The sequence below is a fragment of the Etheostoma spectabile genome, chromosome 8 (assembly GCF_008692095.1).
Source record: "Etheostoma spectabile isolate EspeVRDwgs_2016 chromosome 8, UIUC_Espe_1.0, whole genome shotgun sequence".
Taxonomy (NCBI): domain Eukaryota; kingdom Metazoa; phylum Chordata; class Actinopteri; order Perciformes; family Percidae; genus Etheostoma; species Etheostoma spectabile.
Genome location: NC_045740.1, coordinates 9,020,671 through 9,037,412, shown reverse-complemented (window position 1 = coordinate 9,037,412; position 16,742 = coordinate 9,020,671).

Here is a 16,742-nt window from a genome sequence, read left to right as displayed (position 1 = left end):
CACCAGGATGTGTCACAGCAAGATTGCAAATTACCAAAGTTGTTTAATCATGGATTGATAAGAACAATAGTTTCCCAGGAAACCAGACTACCACGCATTTAGCTCCCAGACATGCAACCACCCAAACGTCATTCTTTGTCACTCTGTTTGCTTATGGCCCTACTGTTTCTTAAATATACACAGATCACTCACGCCTACATGCATAGAATTCAAAAACCTGTGCTTTCCCGTTCTTTTCTCACAGATTTTCCCCTCTATCTCCCTCTTACCCTCATTTCCAAACATACACTCTATTATTCCTCAAGGTTCCTTGTTCAAAGTTATTGCAATGTAGGATTAAATTCATTCAGAAACCCCAGCCCGCCTCTCTCTCCTTCCTAGGGACTCAGTATTTCAACACAGGCTGGGAGGCTGGGTGTGTGTATATTTGTGTGTGTGTGTGTGTGTGTGTGTGTGTGTGTATATATATGGGTGTGAGCCACACCCTACAGCTGTGCACCTGGAACTGCTCCCATTCCAGCATGGCAGTGAACCCACACACCTGTTCACACCTGAGTCCTGCGCCTCTGGACCAACACCTCCTCGCCTGCCTTTGTTTCATCCATCAACTCAAGGACTGACACAAGCTAAGAGAGCAGGTGTTAAAAAAAGAAGTGTCAAGACAATCCGTGTCTCAACAGAGTAATGTCAGGTATGTAACAGCCAGAGCTCTAAGTGCCAAACATTTTATAAAGCTGTCTCAGTATAAAGCTAATCTTACCCAGCCAGTTAAACCAGTGCCTAACACAACACGTCAGTATGATGAATTCCAGGCAAATGGCTGACCCCTTTCCTTACTCAGGACAGAAAAGATATTTTTTTTCAATACCTTTCAATGTGAAAGCAACATGTTTCATAAGACTTTTTGTTATATCTGTAAACTCCATTTACATCTGTGTGTTGTTGGTTAATTTAAAAGGCTTTGCAAGAAAGATGTAAGCACAGGTACACTGAGAAGGACCTGGAGACACAGACCTTGGTTCTGTGTTGATTTAAGAGGAGAACTGTTGAACTAGATGTGAGACTTTCCAGCATAATTTCCTGTCTTTCTCATCATCTTCCCTGGAATAATGTCTCTCTTTCCACTCCCATACTTTTACTGGCTTTAAAATACCCGATACAGTAATTATTAGATTTTTCAGGCACTCCGGGTTAGAAAGAATCACAATTGTCTATAGTAGCAGAGATTCGTGAATCCCACCTTTATGACTTTATGATTTAGATTTATGCATTTTTACATCAAATGCGTGAAGCATTGCACTTTATTCTCAATCTTAAAAGCCATCTTCATCTAATAGAGTTTGCTCAGGTGTCACCACACATGGTTGAACGCTCTGTGAAAAGTAATGTAAGTAAACCTTGAGTTGAAAAAATGTTACCACAGACTTCTTCTTCTATTTCTCTACATGTAGGTCATCCACAAATAATGTTGACAAATAATCAGGGTTTGGGTGTGGTTTGATTTGAATGAAATGTCATCTCTGTGCCAACAAGAACAAACCCAACAACTGCCTTGAGATTATGAATTCTTCTAGATTGCGTAACATTAAAACGTTCATTGCACCTGCAAACTATAAATGATAAAATTTTACAGTTTGAACGCAGTTTTTAACATGTACGAACATATCACCGTCATCACTATCAAATATGAATCTAAGCATGCTGTATGTACTTACAGCATGCTACACCAAACCACCTACTTCATGTAAATGAAGTAATCTATTATTCTAATCATTCAATGTTTATTCCAGCACTCTTTGCACTCTGCACTATTGTACACTTGTTTCAAATTTACAGAAACAGTTTGAATTGTAATGTTTGTTGTTGGTTGCTTTTTATATATTTTCCTACATACACCAATTTTATTGCAATAATGAAGTGCATTTAAGTGCAACACTGTTTGAATATCCCAAAAATATTTCTTAGGTTTTTAGCTATCAGCTGTTAGCTTTCATCGTGATGGTTAAATAACAAGTGGTTTGGTTTCTGTTTGTTTTGAATCATCCTTCTGACCACCTGTCAGTGTCCCGTATTGGTGACTTTGTCACTTTGCAGCACAAACACTCTTTTCTAATGACTGGACCACTCCAAACAAATGTGGGAGGTCTGAGCGGGCTGAGTTGCACCGCAGCGGGGCTCCCTGCTCTCCCTCATGCACGCTGACAGGTATGGTCTTAGACCATCTGTTGCGCTCTCTTACTGGTCTTTTACCTCAACAAACTGAATGGATTTAACAGGGGAATTGTCTGCACCTGTGAGGGTTGACCACCAGCATACAAAAACACCACAGAGAAAACAGTGGATTCAAGAAACTGTGGATACTCCTGATGCCATCAAACCTGTAATGTTGTGACTTGTTTCCTTCAACCTGCCTTGCATTTCCTAAGAAGCGGGAATTGTTATTATGTATTTTGTAAAATAATTTCTCACAGACTGCAACCCGCCATTGTGTATTTTTTCCTTCTTTGCTGTTATTAAAAAAACATTTTCATCAGTGTGGTTTCACACGTTTAATCTAAAAGTTTTTGAAGTTGGAAAAATACATATCTAAGATCTCACTTTGCTCCAGTTTCCAGTTCCTGTTTCTGGCTTTGAACTACAGTGCCTGACAGGGATGTAACTTAGTAAATTATCCAGTGTCCCAAAATATCTGCAGTATTAACACTCTCATTTGAATAGAAAAAGGCTACTCTCTCATATCAATGCAAACTGCAAGTAATGAATTACAGAAAAAATTGCTCCATCATATGCATTATTTTACTATTATTACCAGTTATCATTTGTCGAAAGAAAAAAGTGAAAGTTAATTCACAGATTGTATTATAAATGTATAAATATATAATATTATATTATAAATATATTATATTATATAAATATATGTATGAAGAATAACAAATTACAAGTATGGGTTGAAATATGTGCCAACAGAAACTGAATTTGAAACATTTATATTTGAATTTGAATTGCTAAGCTTGAATAATTGCATTGAAAAATTGAATTTAAATCACATAATTTGAATTTGACTTGTTTAATTTGAATCATTGCATTGAAAAACTGAATCTGAATAGTATAGTTTGAAATTTAATTTATTTGTTTATTTTGAACTTTAATCCAATTAAATATTAAAAATTAAAAGTCAGTTCAAAAAATTCAATTTCGAGTTACTGTGACAGACACCCGGGTACTTGAAGGATGAAGGAAGAGCAATGGAGTGCAGATCAATAGATAGACAACGTTTCTCAAAGTCAAGGTCCTTCAGAGGCTAGGCCAGGCTCCTCTGCTGCACTTGGAGAACACGTAAATGGAACAGGCTAGCAAGTGCACGTCATTTGTGCACGCTGCATTTCAAAACACTGGATGAAATGGTTGTGGAACAGTGAACTGTGCTGTTCAATTTTTTTGTTGAGATGGAGAAGGTGAATCAGCGTCCGTCTGCTTGCAAGAGAAGAATCTATTGTCAGCAACTTTGACCGCAACGCGCGATGGTAGGTAACATTACGACACTATTAGGCTATGATGTTAGCAATAGTCGTTATCTCTTATTTATCCCTTGTCAATTAAATAAAAACTTGTGAGAGTTAATGTTTGTAGTTGTCATAACACGTACTGGTAAGGAGAATTGCGTTAATTAATTAATCTTAATTACATTACGCTTACAGTAGCTAACAGTTTACATTACCTTTTAATTTAAGCTACTTTTAGCTAATGAGCTACCACATGCAGTAAATTGCAAGTGAGAAATGTTAAATAGTAATGTAGACACACAAGCTTCAACGAACATATGAAAAGTCATAATAACAACACAACTGATAAACACCACTAACACAGTAAAGGTAGGTGTTAGTGTCAACAGTTGTCAGTCAAGACCATGATGAAGAAACTACACCACTACAGTTACACAAAGTTCCTTCATGTTACAGCTATGCTTAAATATGCTTGGGATACAATTCTAATCTTACCAGGACAGGTTGGATAACTACTGGGCTAACCTAAAGCTTTCGCCTTCTGTCGGAAGTCTGGACTTGTGTGTACAGTATATAGTAATATTAAAATAAATGTTATAATGAAGATACATGTATCGTTAATATCTTTTTAGAGTTTGTATACCTAACAAGTTATTATTAAAACAGGTAGCATCTGAATATAATTATTAATTAGAAGTTTCCTGTGTCCAGGTTTTAGTTTGATGGAAAACTAGACATTGAAAAACAGTTTAAATTATGTACACACACCTAAAATCTTAAAGACACAGACAAAGCAGTTCATTTAATGCATTTATTTTTTTAATGGCATTTTTTATTATAGCAAATAATCTATTCAAAATCTCTCTTTGGCCTCTGTCTCCCTGCTCTCTTGTGTTTTGCTTTCCCTCTACTCCTCATTTCTCCCTTCTGGTGATGCTAGTGCAGCACTTGGGCCTGGTTTGTCCTCTTGGATCGGGGCAGTCAGACTTCTGCAGACTGCCTAATGCCTCATCCATGTTAACAAACCAGGGCCAACTTGCTGCTGTGGCTTCCATCCTCAGTGACCACCCTCGTTTGTTCCTTAGTCCCAATTAAAAGACAGCAAACACAAGAAAAAAGATATTTACCGTTATGAATGCTACAGTGGGGCTCAAATGTTTGGGCACCCCAGGTAAAGAAATGTATTAATCCACGTAAAGAAGCCAAAAAAAGAAAAATCTCCAAAAGACATCAAATGACAGATTAGACATTTTTATATGTTAAAAAAAGTTAGATTTTATTTCCATCATTTACAAAATAACAGAAAACAGAGTTTGTAGCATGCACCACCCCCTTTGGAAAGCTGAAACCTGACAGTGTCATGGATTGTTCTCAATCATCGTCTGGAGAGACCAGGTGATGTCAATCTTAAGGTTTTAAATGCCCAGATTCATCTGACCTTGCCCCAACAATCAGCACCAAGGTTCTTCTAAGTAGTTGTCTAGAAAACTGAAACTGAAAATAGTTGACGCTCACAAAGCAGGAGAAGGCTATAAGAAGATAGCAAAGCGTTTTCAGATGCCAATATCCTCTGTTTGGAATGTAATTAAGAAATGGCAGTCACCAGGAACAGTGGAAGTTAAAGCAAGATCTGGAAGACCAAGAAAAATATCAGACAGAACAGCTCGCATGATTGTGAGAAAATCAAGTCAAAACCCACGTTTGACTGCACGATCCAAACAAAAGACCTGGCAGACACTGGAGTTATGGTCACCATTCCACTACAAAGAGATACTTGTACAAATGTGGTCTTCATGGAAGAGTCATCGAAAGAAAACCTCTTCTACGTCCTCACCACAAAAACTGCTTTTGAAGTTTGCAAATGAACACATAGACAAGCCTGATGCATTGTGGAAACAAGCTCTGTGGACCAGTGAGGTTAAAATAGAACTTTTTGGCCAGAATTAGCAAAGGTACGTTTGGAGAAGAAAGGGCACAGAATTTAACTAAAAGAACCTCTGTACAACTGTTAAGCATGGGGGGGTCAATCATGCTTTGGGGTTGTATTGCAGCCAGTGGCACAGGGAACATTTCACGAATAGAAGGAAAAATGGATTCAATAAGATTTAAGCAAATTTTGTAAGCTAACTTATGCTATCTGTTAAAAAGAGGATGGCTTCTACAAATGGATAATGATCCTAAACACACCTCAAAATCCACAGTGGATTACATCAAGAGGCGTAAACTGAAGGTTTTGCCATGGCCTTCACAATCTCCAATCTCAACATAACTGAAAATCTTTGGATAAACCTTAAAAGAACAGTGTGTGACAGACAGTCCAGAAATCTCAAAAAACTGGAAGACTTTTGGAAGGAAGAATGGGGTAAGATACCTCAAACAAGAATTGAAAGACTCTTGGCTGGCTACAAGAAGTGTTTACAAGCTGTGATACTTGCCAAAGGGGGCAGTACAAGGTATTAACTCTGCAGGGTGCCCAAACTTTTGCAGACACCCTTTTTTTTGTTTTCTGTTATTTTGAAAGTGTAAATGATGGAAATAAAATCTAACTTTTTGTGACATATTATACGAATGTCTAATCTGTCATTTAATGCCTTTTGGAGATTTTTCCATCTTTTCTTGGCTTCCTTATGCACATTAATACGGATTTTTACCTGGGGTGCCGAAACTTTTGAGCCCCACTGTATAACGTAACGTTACAATATACTTTTTACGTGGTAATCTACTCATACATTTTAGCTTTCATTTAACGACACTAGTAAAGTAAACAAGGTGCAGATTTACCTCTGATCCTCAGCTACAATTGATAAACACATCAATTTCTAAATCTCTGCTAACGTTACGCATATACAGTAACAACATATAAAAAGAGATGAAAATGCCACCGGACATTAAACTTTACAAACAAATGGCACAAAAGACAGCAAACCAGCTAACAGCCTAATCTTAAATGATAGATTCAGTTAGTGTAACGTTAGCTTGTGATGTATCTACCTTATTATGAACAGCAATGTTAAACTGTTTAGCTTTACATTAATGTAACACATTAACGGTGATAACAAATGTACAGCAAACACTAAAGACACTTAAATTTAAATGATTTTTGAGCCATCAGCGATGCCGCTCCAATTCTGCTTTGATCCGCTTAAGTCCACCATTGTATGTTTTTTTAACAAGCCAGCAAAGGCGCACAAATAGGATTGTGGGTGATTTGGGAGAGCAAAAGATACATATTGATCTGCGCTTCCTTCATCCTTCAAGTACCCAGATGTCTGTCAAAGTAACTTGACATTTTGTGAACTGAATTTGAATTGAAAGAACTGAATGTAAAGATAAATAGAGAGTTGAATTTTCATTGATGATCATATTTTGTTGGATTTCAGTTCCAAACAAATAAATTCAATTTCAAACTATACTGTTCAGATTCAATTTTTCAATGCAATGATTCAAGTGTAGCAATTTAAATCATTAGGTGTGAATATTATAGTAACTTTTTAAACATTTAATGTTTCTTTTAGAAAAGTGTACAGCAGAAGTGGTAAGCCACTTAGATCCTGATGCATCTTGTCATGATTAATTTAAATGGTTTGACCCGCCACCTATGATTTAGCCATGCCCCCATTCACAGCTGATTAACTGCATTATGTAGAGTCGGTGTGAGGTATAATTGAACTCAGCAGAGAGTTTCCTTTTCATTGGAGATGATTTGCAGTGTCTGAGTGCAAATGCACGGCCGCAAGGAGCGGTGTCCACCAGTAACCCCACCGTACAAGGAGGTGCGAGGGCCCATCAAACACTGCTTGCAGCTTTAGTTCAACTTTGTAGTTGCTGACTCTTTGACAAAAACAAAAATCAATTAATTAATTTTCCAAGAAGGACATATTGGCCCGATTGTCATCTTGGTCCAAGTTTATTAGAGAATAAAGCAGTGTACGTCTGAGAAAACAATAACGCCAGCAGCACTGTAATGTCTCAACAATGAGCGCGTTGTCAGTTTTAATGTCAGCCATGCGTCTCTGCTGGGAACGGATATATCTTTCCAGTTTGGCATGAATCCCACTGGAGGTACCTCCAAAAAGGAGGCCACCTTTCATTCTCCTCAGTCTCAAAGAATAATAAACTTTCTCTCTCCTCTCTATTTGTATGTGACCAGGGCTCAGTTTTAGCCAAGGCTGTCACTGGTGAGAGGCCAATTAGAGGTCTGAGACTGCCACAAGGGCTTATTTTCTGCTCTGTTTTGGGGAGTCAGTTGCCAAGCACTGCCATGTGCACTGAAGTCATTAGCAACTCTCTGGCACGTCACTCTGGGACTCTAAATACTTTAATTCTCTATTGTCTCTGAATTGATTAATTGGACCTACAAATAACACAGCTTTTCTCCTTGAACAAGCATCCAGTGGTTGATATCGAGATCTGCTTTACTGTTGATGTCTCTGTCACATTAAACTTAGCATTTTCAGGTCCGATTGTCAAAGTTATTATTTTTATAAATCCTTTTATATGTCCCTTCATAAGTTACCTCTTTATCTTTAGTTGCTTACACTGAATGCAGAAACATAACCATATGCGGTCACACTTAAAATGTTTGCCACAGATCATCTGGCACAAATATGTCAAAGTCTACTACCTCAAATGGTGATTCGTCAGATAAAAATAAAAGAAAACAACAAACATCTGCATTGGTATCGGTATCGGCTGAGAAATTTCCAATCGGTGTATCCCTATTAACAGTTCATCCAGTCCACGTTACGTTCATTTGTTTATGGAAGAGAAGCATTGCTTTAACTGCCTTAGCATCAAAACCACACAGTCTGAGAGGAGGGGGGGCGGGAGAAAAGCACTGATCTTTGGCTGTTTACAAAGCATTCCCTAGACTGTGGACCCATTGAACAGAGGTTCTTCAGAAGTTTTATATAAAGAGCATCTCTAATGTGACCACCATGAACAACTCACCGCAAATACTAATATCACCCAGGAAACTCATTATCTGTGCAACTGCCAATGAGCTGACATTAGTCTCCAACTAGACTACAGAATGAGTCCGCTGCATTCATGGCCTTGTTGTTTAGGTGCTTTGTTGGTATGTAAAACATGTACTCTGTATTTTCTATCTTTGTCACACACACACACACACACTCACACACACACACAAAACCCAAATGTCATGTGTCCATCAGTTTGTAAATCCAGTGGGGATTCTTGGCTTCACTCCGCTGAGGATATCAGTCTCCAGTTCTACATCTGTTTAACAGTCGTGTCAGCTGGAACAGTGGATAATCTCTAATTCTTCCAAATGTGGCACGAGTCTTAATGCTGGCTCCAACTCGGGGAAAATAAGAAAGTAAATGCACATCCAAGCAGCTCCGCCAAGATATAGATTAACTGGCTCTTCTTTATGCATTTGGTCTGTTGTATCTGAACTTTACAGTATCACTATGCCTCCAGTAGTCCAAAATATAAACAGCAAAGTTCATATTTAATTTAGTGGCTGAAATGATATTTTTAGGTTCAACCATATTTAGTTTATTAGAAGCCACTTGGCTGTCAGTTACTTCAGATGTTGTCGAAATGGCTGTTAGAAACGCTCAACACATTTAAAAACTCTTATCTGCTCATTGTGTTTGCTCAGCCTGTATACTCCATCTAACTTCTTGGATTTAGCTGATGTTTTATGATGCTTATCAGGTGTAACTGCGATTTTTGTCTTGACAATCTTCATGCTTCATAATGTATTCACCATACTCTACCGGTCCTTCCGAAAAAATGGATGAAAGGAAAAATATCTGCAAAATAAGTATGAATTGTCAACCATGCCTCTTCTGAATGGCTTGATTAGGATCTAGCAACAGGGTCTTTTCCAAGCTTTCAGCCAGGACTTATGTTGTTATTCCTTCGCTCCAGTGGGAAGGCAGAGGAGGGCTTGGTGTAAACACCTCGAGAGGGCTTTCACTCTCTTTCAGCGCAGGTGAGAGGCAGCGCTCGCTCCACAATGAACCTCTGCAGCACGAGCCCGCCGCACCACAGCTATCTTTCCAACGGGTTCGGGGGGTCACTATTTTCCCACCGGGGAAACTCTTTTTCAGCTCATATAGGACCAATGCATTATGGCCTCTGAATGAGAATCGTAGATGTGCATTCCTCTGGGTTCCTGTTCTTATAGAGGGCCACTGAATAAGAAATCAGCATCTCTATAAAACGCTCGTTTTGGCACACAGTGCCCCCCTCCCCCCTCCCTTTACTCCATGCAACACTAACTCCCCTCCCCCCACTGCCATTCTGTGAAGTTAGGAATCCATAGGAGGTTTATTTGAGATGCAAGCACAAGTGTGAGAACACTGGGCTTGGGAAGAAATCCTTTCCCTTGGCCTGAATGGGGGCATTTCAAAAAGTTTTTTTTCAGGAACTCCTTCAGACTCAGTGCTCTGTCAGCTGAACAAAACACTGGAGCCATTCAGGAAAAATAAAGTTTCATTACTGGCTAATTTCATTGAGTGACATTGTGATAAAAGATTTGCCTCATTTAAAGTCCCCCCCCGCCCTTTTGTTGTTTCCGTTTTGTCTTATCAGGATAATAATTGTAACAAGCCTATCTAGTAAATATGTTAGAGGCCTGGCTATATTTGAGTGCACAGATCAGATGCTTTATCCTCAGCTGAGGTTCTGCTCAGCTACTAGTGTTCAGAAATGAAAAGAATAGTCAGTCACACAGTGATACCCAGCCGCTTCTTTCAGCTCTGCTCCCATTTACACTTTCTGAAAACATCAAAGTCTGTCGCCGTCAGAGTCGAATCACAGAAAAAGGCACTCAGAAGAAAAAAAATGTAAATGTCCCTTTAAACTCAACATCAAATCGGCTTTTCATGAGGACAAGTTTTGCCCTCACAAGACAACTGTCACAAACATGAATAATGCGTTGCATTCAGGGGTTATTGGGTTAATATGTTACACTAATTTTAAAAGATAATTTATGGGATGTTTTCATTTTGGTACAGATTTGCACACATTTTCATGAACAATTGAATAACTGTTTGCTGCCATCGGAGTCCATAGTTCTCTTCCTCAAAAAGCTCCACCTCATAAAAAAGAAAAGAAGTATTTTTTGCTGACACGCAGATTGTATTTTCAGTGAGGCATTACCACTACGAAATGGATCAAAGGATGATATTTGCAGAGGAATTGCCGGTGCAGCATAGAGAGGTGAATACAATAACACTGTTGGAGAAACCATCCATAATGTCTACTAATGCACGAATATGGGCAACACTAAGAGGCTGGCTTCTAATACAAACTCTATCTTGGCTCTGTTGTTGCAATATTCTTTGTTTTATTCCTGCTGCTGGCTTTCAGTGAGCCTGTTGCATAACCAACCACATACTTTACATATTAATTCTGCTGATGTTGAAAATGAGTAATGCAGATATTTGTATTATGTGCAAAATAGTTTAATATTCTTTAAGAAAAATTGACAAATTCACGACACAAACCTTTATTTTGCTGCCTGCCTAGAAATCTCTTGGTGAGATTATGTTGAGTGGCAAATGATTTTGAAAATGATCTGCAAAAAAAAAAGTGTGTGAGTTTACTTCCAAATGAGCCCATAGAGTCTGGATGAATTGGATCAATGTGTTGTAAGTGTCATTGTGCTGAATATTACGGCTTTCTGGGAACTAAACTCTCTGGAGATGAAGTTGACACATATCCAATTTTGCAGGGACGTTGCACATTTGTGTTTCATTCAGTCTGCTGCGGCTGATTTGTGTCTGTACAACTGCCTTTTACATGTTGGAGTAGAGAATCTAAGCTCCAAAAGAAAAATGTGTTGAAAAGTCATTTTCCCAACCAAAAATTATGTGAGGTTTCAACAAATTATTATTTTCAAAGCAATGAATCAGCTGATTAGGTCATGGTCAGGAAATATATAAAAAAAAATTCCCATTACAATTATCCAGAGTTGAATTTGACATGTTTAAATGTCTTTTTTATTTTTAATGCACGCAACCAAAATATATTTATACTTCACTGTCATTTATGACAAAGAAAAGCATAAAATTTGCACATTTGATAAGCTGGAACCAGTGAATGTTTTTCATTTTAACTTGATAAATGGCTAAAACAATGGCACTGTGAACACATTGTATAATGTAAAGTTATTAACTGGAGCCCCATTTACATCTACATGCGTCAGATAACATTACTTGATATTTGGCATCTTCAAACGTTACATTTTTGCTCTATTAGGTTCGGCTATAAAACACCAAGCTGTTAGAATAAACAGCTTTTTGGGAGGTCTATCACTTTAATTAAAACACTGAGTGTGAGCCTGACAGCTGTGATGGCAATGGGTGAGCCAATCACAGGTGCTGTGTGGGGCGCAGGGAGGAATGTGAGAGAGTGTTTGACAGGAGAGGCCATGTGCAGAAATAAGATGACAGGTGGTTGGCCTGATCCAATGCCAGGCTGCCAAAATGAGTTTGCCTTTGGGAGCTCCAGAGAAACATGACAGCATTAATGAAAATGGCAGCGTCTAAATGTGTTACACTCCACAACAGAACATCCCAAGGTTAGGATGGTGAAAAATACAAAAGTCTGACATTACCTGAAATAGAAAATTCATGAATGGCATGTATGGATGTTAGACTGCATTGAACTTCGGTGGAAATATTTTGAAAGTTTTTCTTCACAATCTTATAGTCTCCAACTCTTAACTCTGAGTACAGTTTTGACTTCTGACTATTGAAAGTAAACTAAATTGGTTAAAATTGGATTTTAACCAGAATCTTTTGCTTAGTCATTAAAGAAAGTTAAACATTAAAAAGTGGCTCCTGTGAATCCACAGTGGAGTACTCAAATTTTTGCTACAAAGTCCCTTCCTCTGCATGTTTTTGGGTCTCAGTGAGAGCTGCTCTGAATATCTCATAGTATCCAGAAAGTAGAAACAGACACCCCCTGGTGCAACACAGGATTGACGCACACGCAAGCATGTATGTGAAGAATGCATGCAAAGAACATATATATTTTTTTTTTTAAGGAAAGGGTTTTTTCTTGGTGTAGAACCATTTATTAACTCTTTCACATTTACATAAAACATCAGCCAACAAAAATAAATACAACGGCTTCCGGTTATGGCACGCAACTGTGTGGGGCTAGGCTCCGGGGGGATTAAAATATTTCTACCTTTAATATCTAGCTAAATTGAGCTATTTGTGACAGCCCTGCAATACATTGCACATGATGTTGAAAAGGTCAAACTCTACACAAGGATGACAGGAAATCTCAGGCGGCAAGCAAGATGCTAACTCAGGAGGAGGCTAGCCGCAATGAGAACCAGATCGTAACAGCCATACAGTCCCTGAGGAACAACTTCTCCACACAGTTACATGAAGTAGTTTCATCCAACAGAGAGATAAAAGAAGCCATAGGAACATTTTCTGAAAGGCTCACAGAAGCAGAAACCCGCATTAGCAAAGCCGAGTACAAGCTAACTTCGCTGACAACCCTGGCCGACACCACACGGAAAAAAGTCCAGAAACTTACCTCACAGATTGAAGAGTTGAAAAACCGTCAACACGGTTCCAACCGGAGACTGGTTTTATTACCCGAAGGGTCGGAGAATGGAGATGTGTATGCATTCTTAATGACATGGCTACTTAAGGCCCTTAACATGGAAGCAGCAGGACAACCGTGAACCATCGAGCAAGCTTACAGAATAGGGAAAATGCCACAGCCAAGACAGGTTCAGCGGGGGTCGGATGGAACACAGCCACGGGCTCTCATGGTGAAATTCCTGACATATCAAGTCAGAGCCGGAGTTATGAAGGCAGTGCATCAGAAAGGTGAAATCATAGTTGAGCGGAGCCGTGTCATGTTTTTCCCTGATCTCTCCGCTTAAGTCCAAAGTCAAAGGAAACTTTTTGATGGAGTGAAACAAAGCCTGCGCCAAATGCATAAGGAGTATGGATTTATGTTTCCTGTTAAATTGCGAATTATCCACAACAAAACCTGGCACTACTTCACCTCCGCAGCCCAAGCTGAAGAATTCATCCGACAGATTAAGAAGGCAAACATCAATCATAACGCACCTCAAGACTCATCAGCTGATAAGCGGCAAGTAGGCATATCAGAAAACTCTGACTAAGTGGCAAAATAGGTTGTCCTGCGTTACTCTCAGGGACTGTTATGATAAGCTTTAACTGAAGGAGCGTTTAAATTATGAATGGAATAGTCACTTTGTCTGGACTACTGTCCACTCATGTAGGCTACTGTAACTAACTAAAGATCCTAACCACACTGGGTCACAAACCAACATTATATTTTTCATTGTACATCCGCATTACATGCATTTGTCGGAACACACCCGACCTAATGTAACCTATTTTATTTTTATTTTTGTTTGTTCTGAAGGCACACTGATCATTTTATTACAAGGCATGGTTAAAAAGGGGGTTGCAAATAAGCTTAGTTTACTGACTTCATAAGTGGTGACACTAAAATAAATATTATTTCATGGAACGTTAGGGGTCTTAGGAAGAAAGTAAAATTAAAACAAGTAATATCTAGGTTAAAGCAACACAAAACACAGATATCTTTTATTCAAGAGACCCATTTACTTTCCAGTGAGTACGCTCCTTTAAAAGGAGGTGGCCAGGTCAGGTTATATCTGCCTCATTCTCCTCTCAAGCAAGAGGGGTAGCAATACACTCATCTGTTCCACTGCTGCTTTATAATACCTTACAAGACTCCACAGGGAGATTCGTTATCCTCCAAGGCTCTTAAATAATAATAAGATATCAATCTGGTTTGTTTATATGGTCCTAACAGTGATGATGCAAAGTTTTATAATACTTTGTTTCTAACTTTAGTTTGTTTATTTTTGTTATTGCCACTCTTCATTCTAACCCCAACCGCCCGTCAACACCTGCCTACCAAGAGCCTGGGTTCGTGAGAGAGTTTCTGCCTAAAAGGAAGTTTTCCTCGCCACTGTCGCACTTGTTGCTTGCTCTGGGAAACTACTAGAACTGTTGGGTCCCTTGAAATTCCGGAGTGTGGTCTATCTGTAAGTGTCTTGAGAATTCTTGTTATGAATTGATACTATAATAAAATTGAATTGAATTGTAAAATTAACTTTATCAACATTACATGGTCATATTTGTATGGCACGAATCAACTGTCAACTGTACTCTCAACCTAACACTGGATAAGTCAGGTGAGGAAACCTTGAGTATGCAGTGTAGGAAGATAATGCAACACTTCATGGGTGGGTTAAATGAAAATAAAACAATTTTTTCGTAATTACATTTGGAACGGTGGACGCTCAAGACACCGTCTCTATCGTATGTACTTACCATACGACAGAGGAGGGTTTAAGCTCCCTTTTCTTCAAGGACAGCAACATAGACAACAGCAATATAGAATTATTCTATTAGCTAAAATATCTTTCAGTAAGCATTTTCAACAAAATTGTGTAGTTACCATTACGCAGAAAAATGAGACTGACTTATTATGTATTATATTATTAGATTGTTAATACTGATGTATCAATGGGTAAGCAACATTTTACTAGTGTTCATGGTCATAGTTTCATTTCTTTACAGTTTGATGGATTTGTCCGGTGGTTCCCAACCTGGGGTTAGGCCAGTTGATCAAAAAATAAATTACAAAAGAAATCGGGGATGTTGAAATGATAAATAGGGCATAAAGATGAAGAGGTTCTTCTGTTACACAAATCTATTTTCATTTTTTTGACTTATTGTTTTGCTTCTTTGTGAAATACTCAATAACATAAAGCCTCAAACATTTTTTTGAATTAATCTAAGAAGTGTGGAGGGAAAATCACCCCTTTGGTGGAAACGTGACAAGGGGGCAAAGTAGATACTTCTTTTTAGTAAGAGGTCACAAGTCATAAAGTTTGGAAGACATTGGTTTCATCTTGCTATGCATTTTATGTAAAATCTCAATATGTAAAGTAGCTATATTGTTAAAAAGTCTGAAAACTATAGCTTAATGTAACTATACTAATTGTATTTGAGTAAAACGTATTTCATCATAAAACGTGGTTAAGCAGATGTAGAAAGGAATAGAAAATGGAAATACTCAAGTAAGAGTATGTACTTAAGACCAGTACTTTCCACCACTGCAGCCTCAGAACATCTCTGTTTCTATAATCTGCCAGTGAGACCAAACCAAATTCATGTTTTTTCTTCAACACATGATACAATTTTTACCCTCATCATTCACTCACAATTTCATGCAGGAATAAACACATCAATAGCCTGTAACAACTTATTATAAATTCCTTTTTTTCTGTTGTTATCTGCATTATACTGCTGGAGAAAACGGCTTAGCACGTACACATTCACAGTGCCAAACAGACAGCGTATTTGTCGCGTGAGCGTACATTTTTGTGCACGTATGGATGTGTTTTTATCCCTGCCAGCATTATTCCACCATGTTGCTGTAGATGTTCTCAGTGTCAGCTAAGTTTCCACCGTGTTGCTGCTGCGTGAGGAGCCATGCATGCCGAGGCCTGTTTCTTAAGCCTGCCATTCTGACACACACAAAGGTGCTGCTCATCTAGGCTTTGTGTCGAGGATTAGGAGAGCAGATACACTGCAGCCACAGAGAGGCACATTCAGAAGTTGCTGCTTCCGTTTTCTCACATACACTCACATTTAAAACTGGCTGGTGAATTCCTGAGAACACAACACATGATCGTCCCACGTGGAGCACTGAAAGTATCAGCAGCAGCCGATGATGTCAGGGTTTAAAAAGTGAAATCTAATTACAGTTGTCATGAGGGAAAATGGTTAAACCGATAATCCGGAGTGTTGTTAGCAAACAAAATAGACTGTTGTAAAATTATTTAACCAGCCTGACAAGTTAAGGGGTTTTATCACTGAGCTCAACACAGCACAAAGGACGTCCAGTTGTTTCTAACAGGTTTTCAACCAAAGAACAGCACGAGCCATCAAGTCCAATCAGCGTTGCACTCCTGTGTCACAAACCAGAGGTTCAGAGTGTCGGACTGAGAGCAGAAGGAAAGGATTAATAGCCTCTGAAGCATGTTGAGGTAGTTAGAAATATACATTAATTAAATAGTTAAATTGTTAGACTAAACTTTCTTTATCCAGGATTCAATCATCTTTTGGAACTGAAGGGTGTTTGAGTCTCACTCTCAAAGGTTTTATTTGTTCACAAAATGAACAATTGTTCTCCCAGTTTTATGGAAGACGCATTATTCTCTGC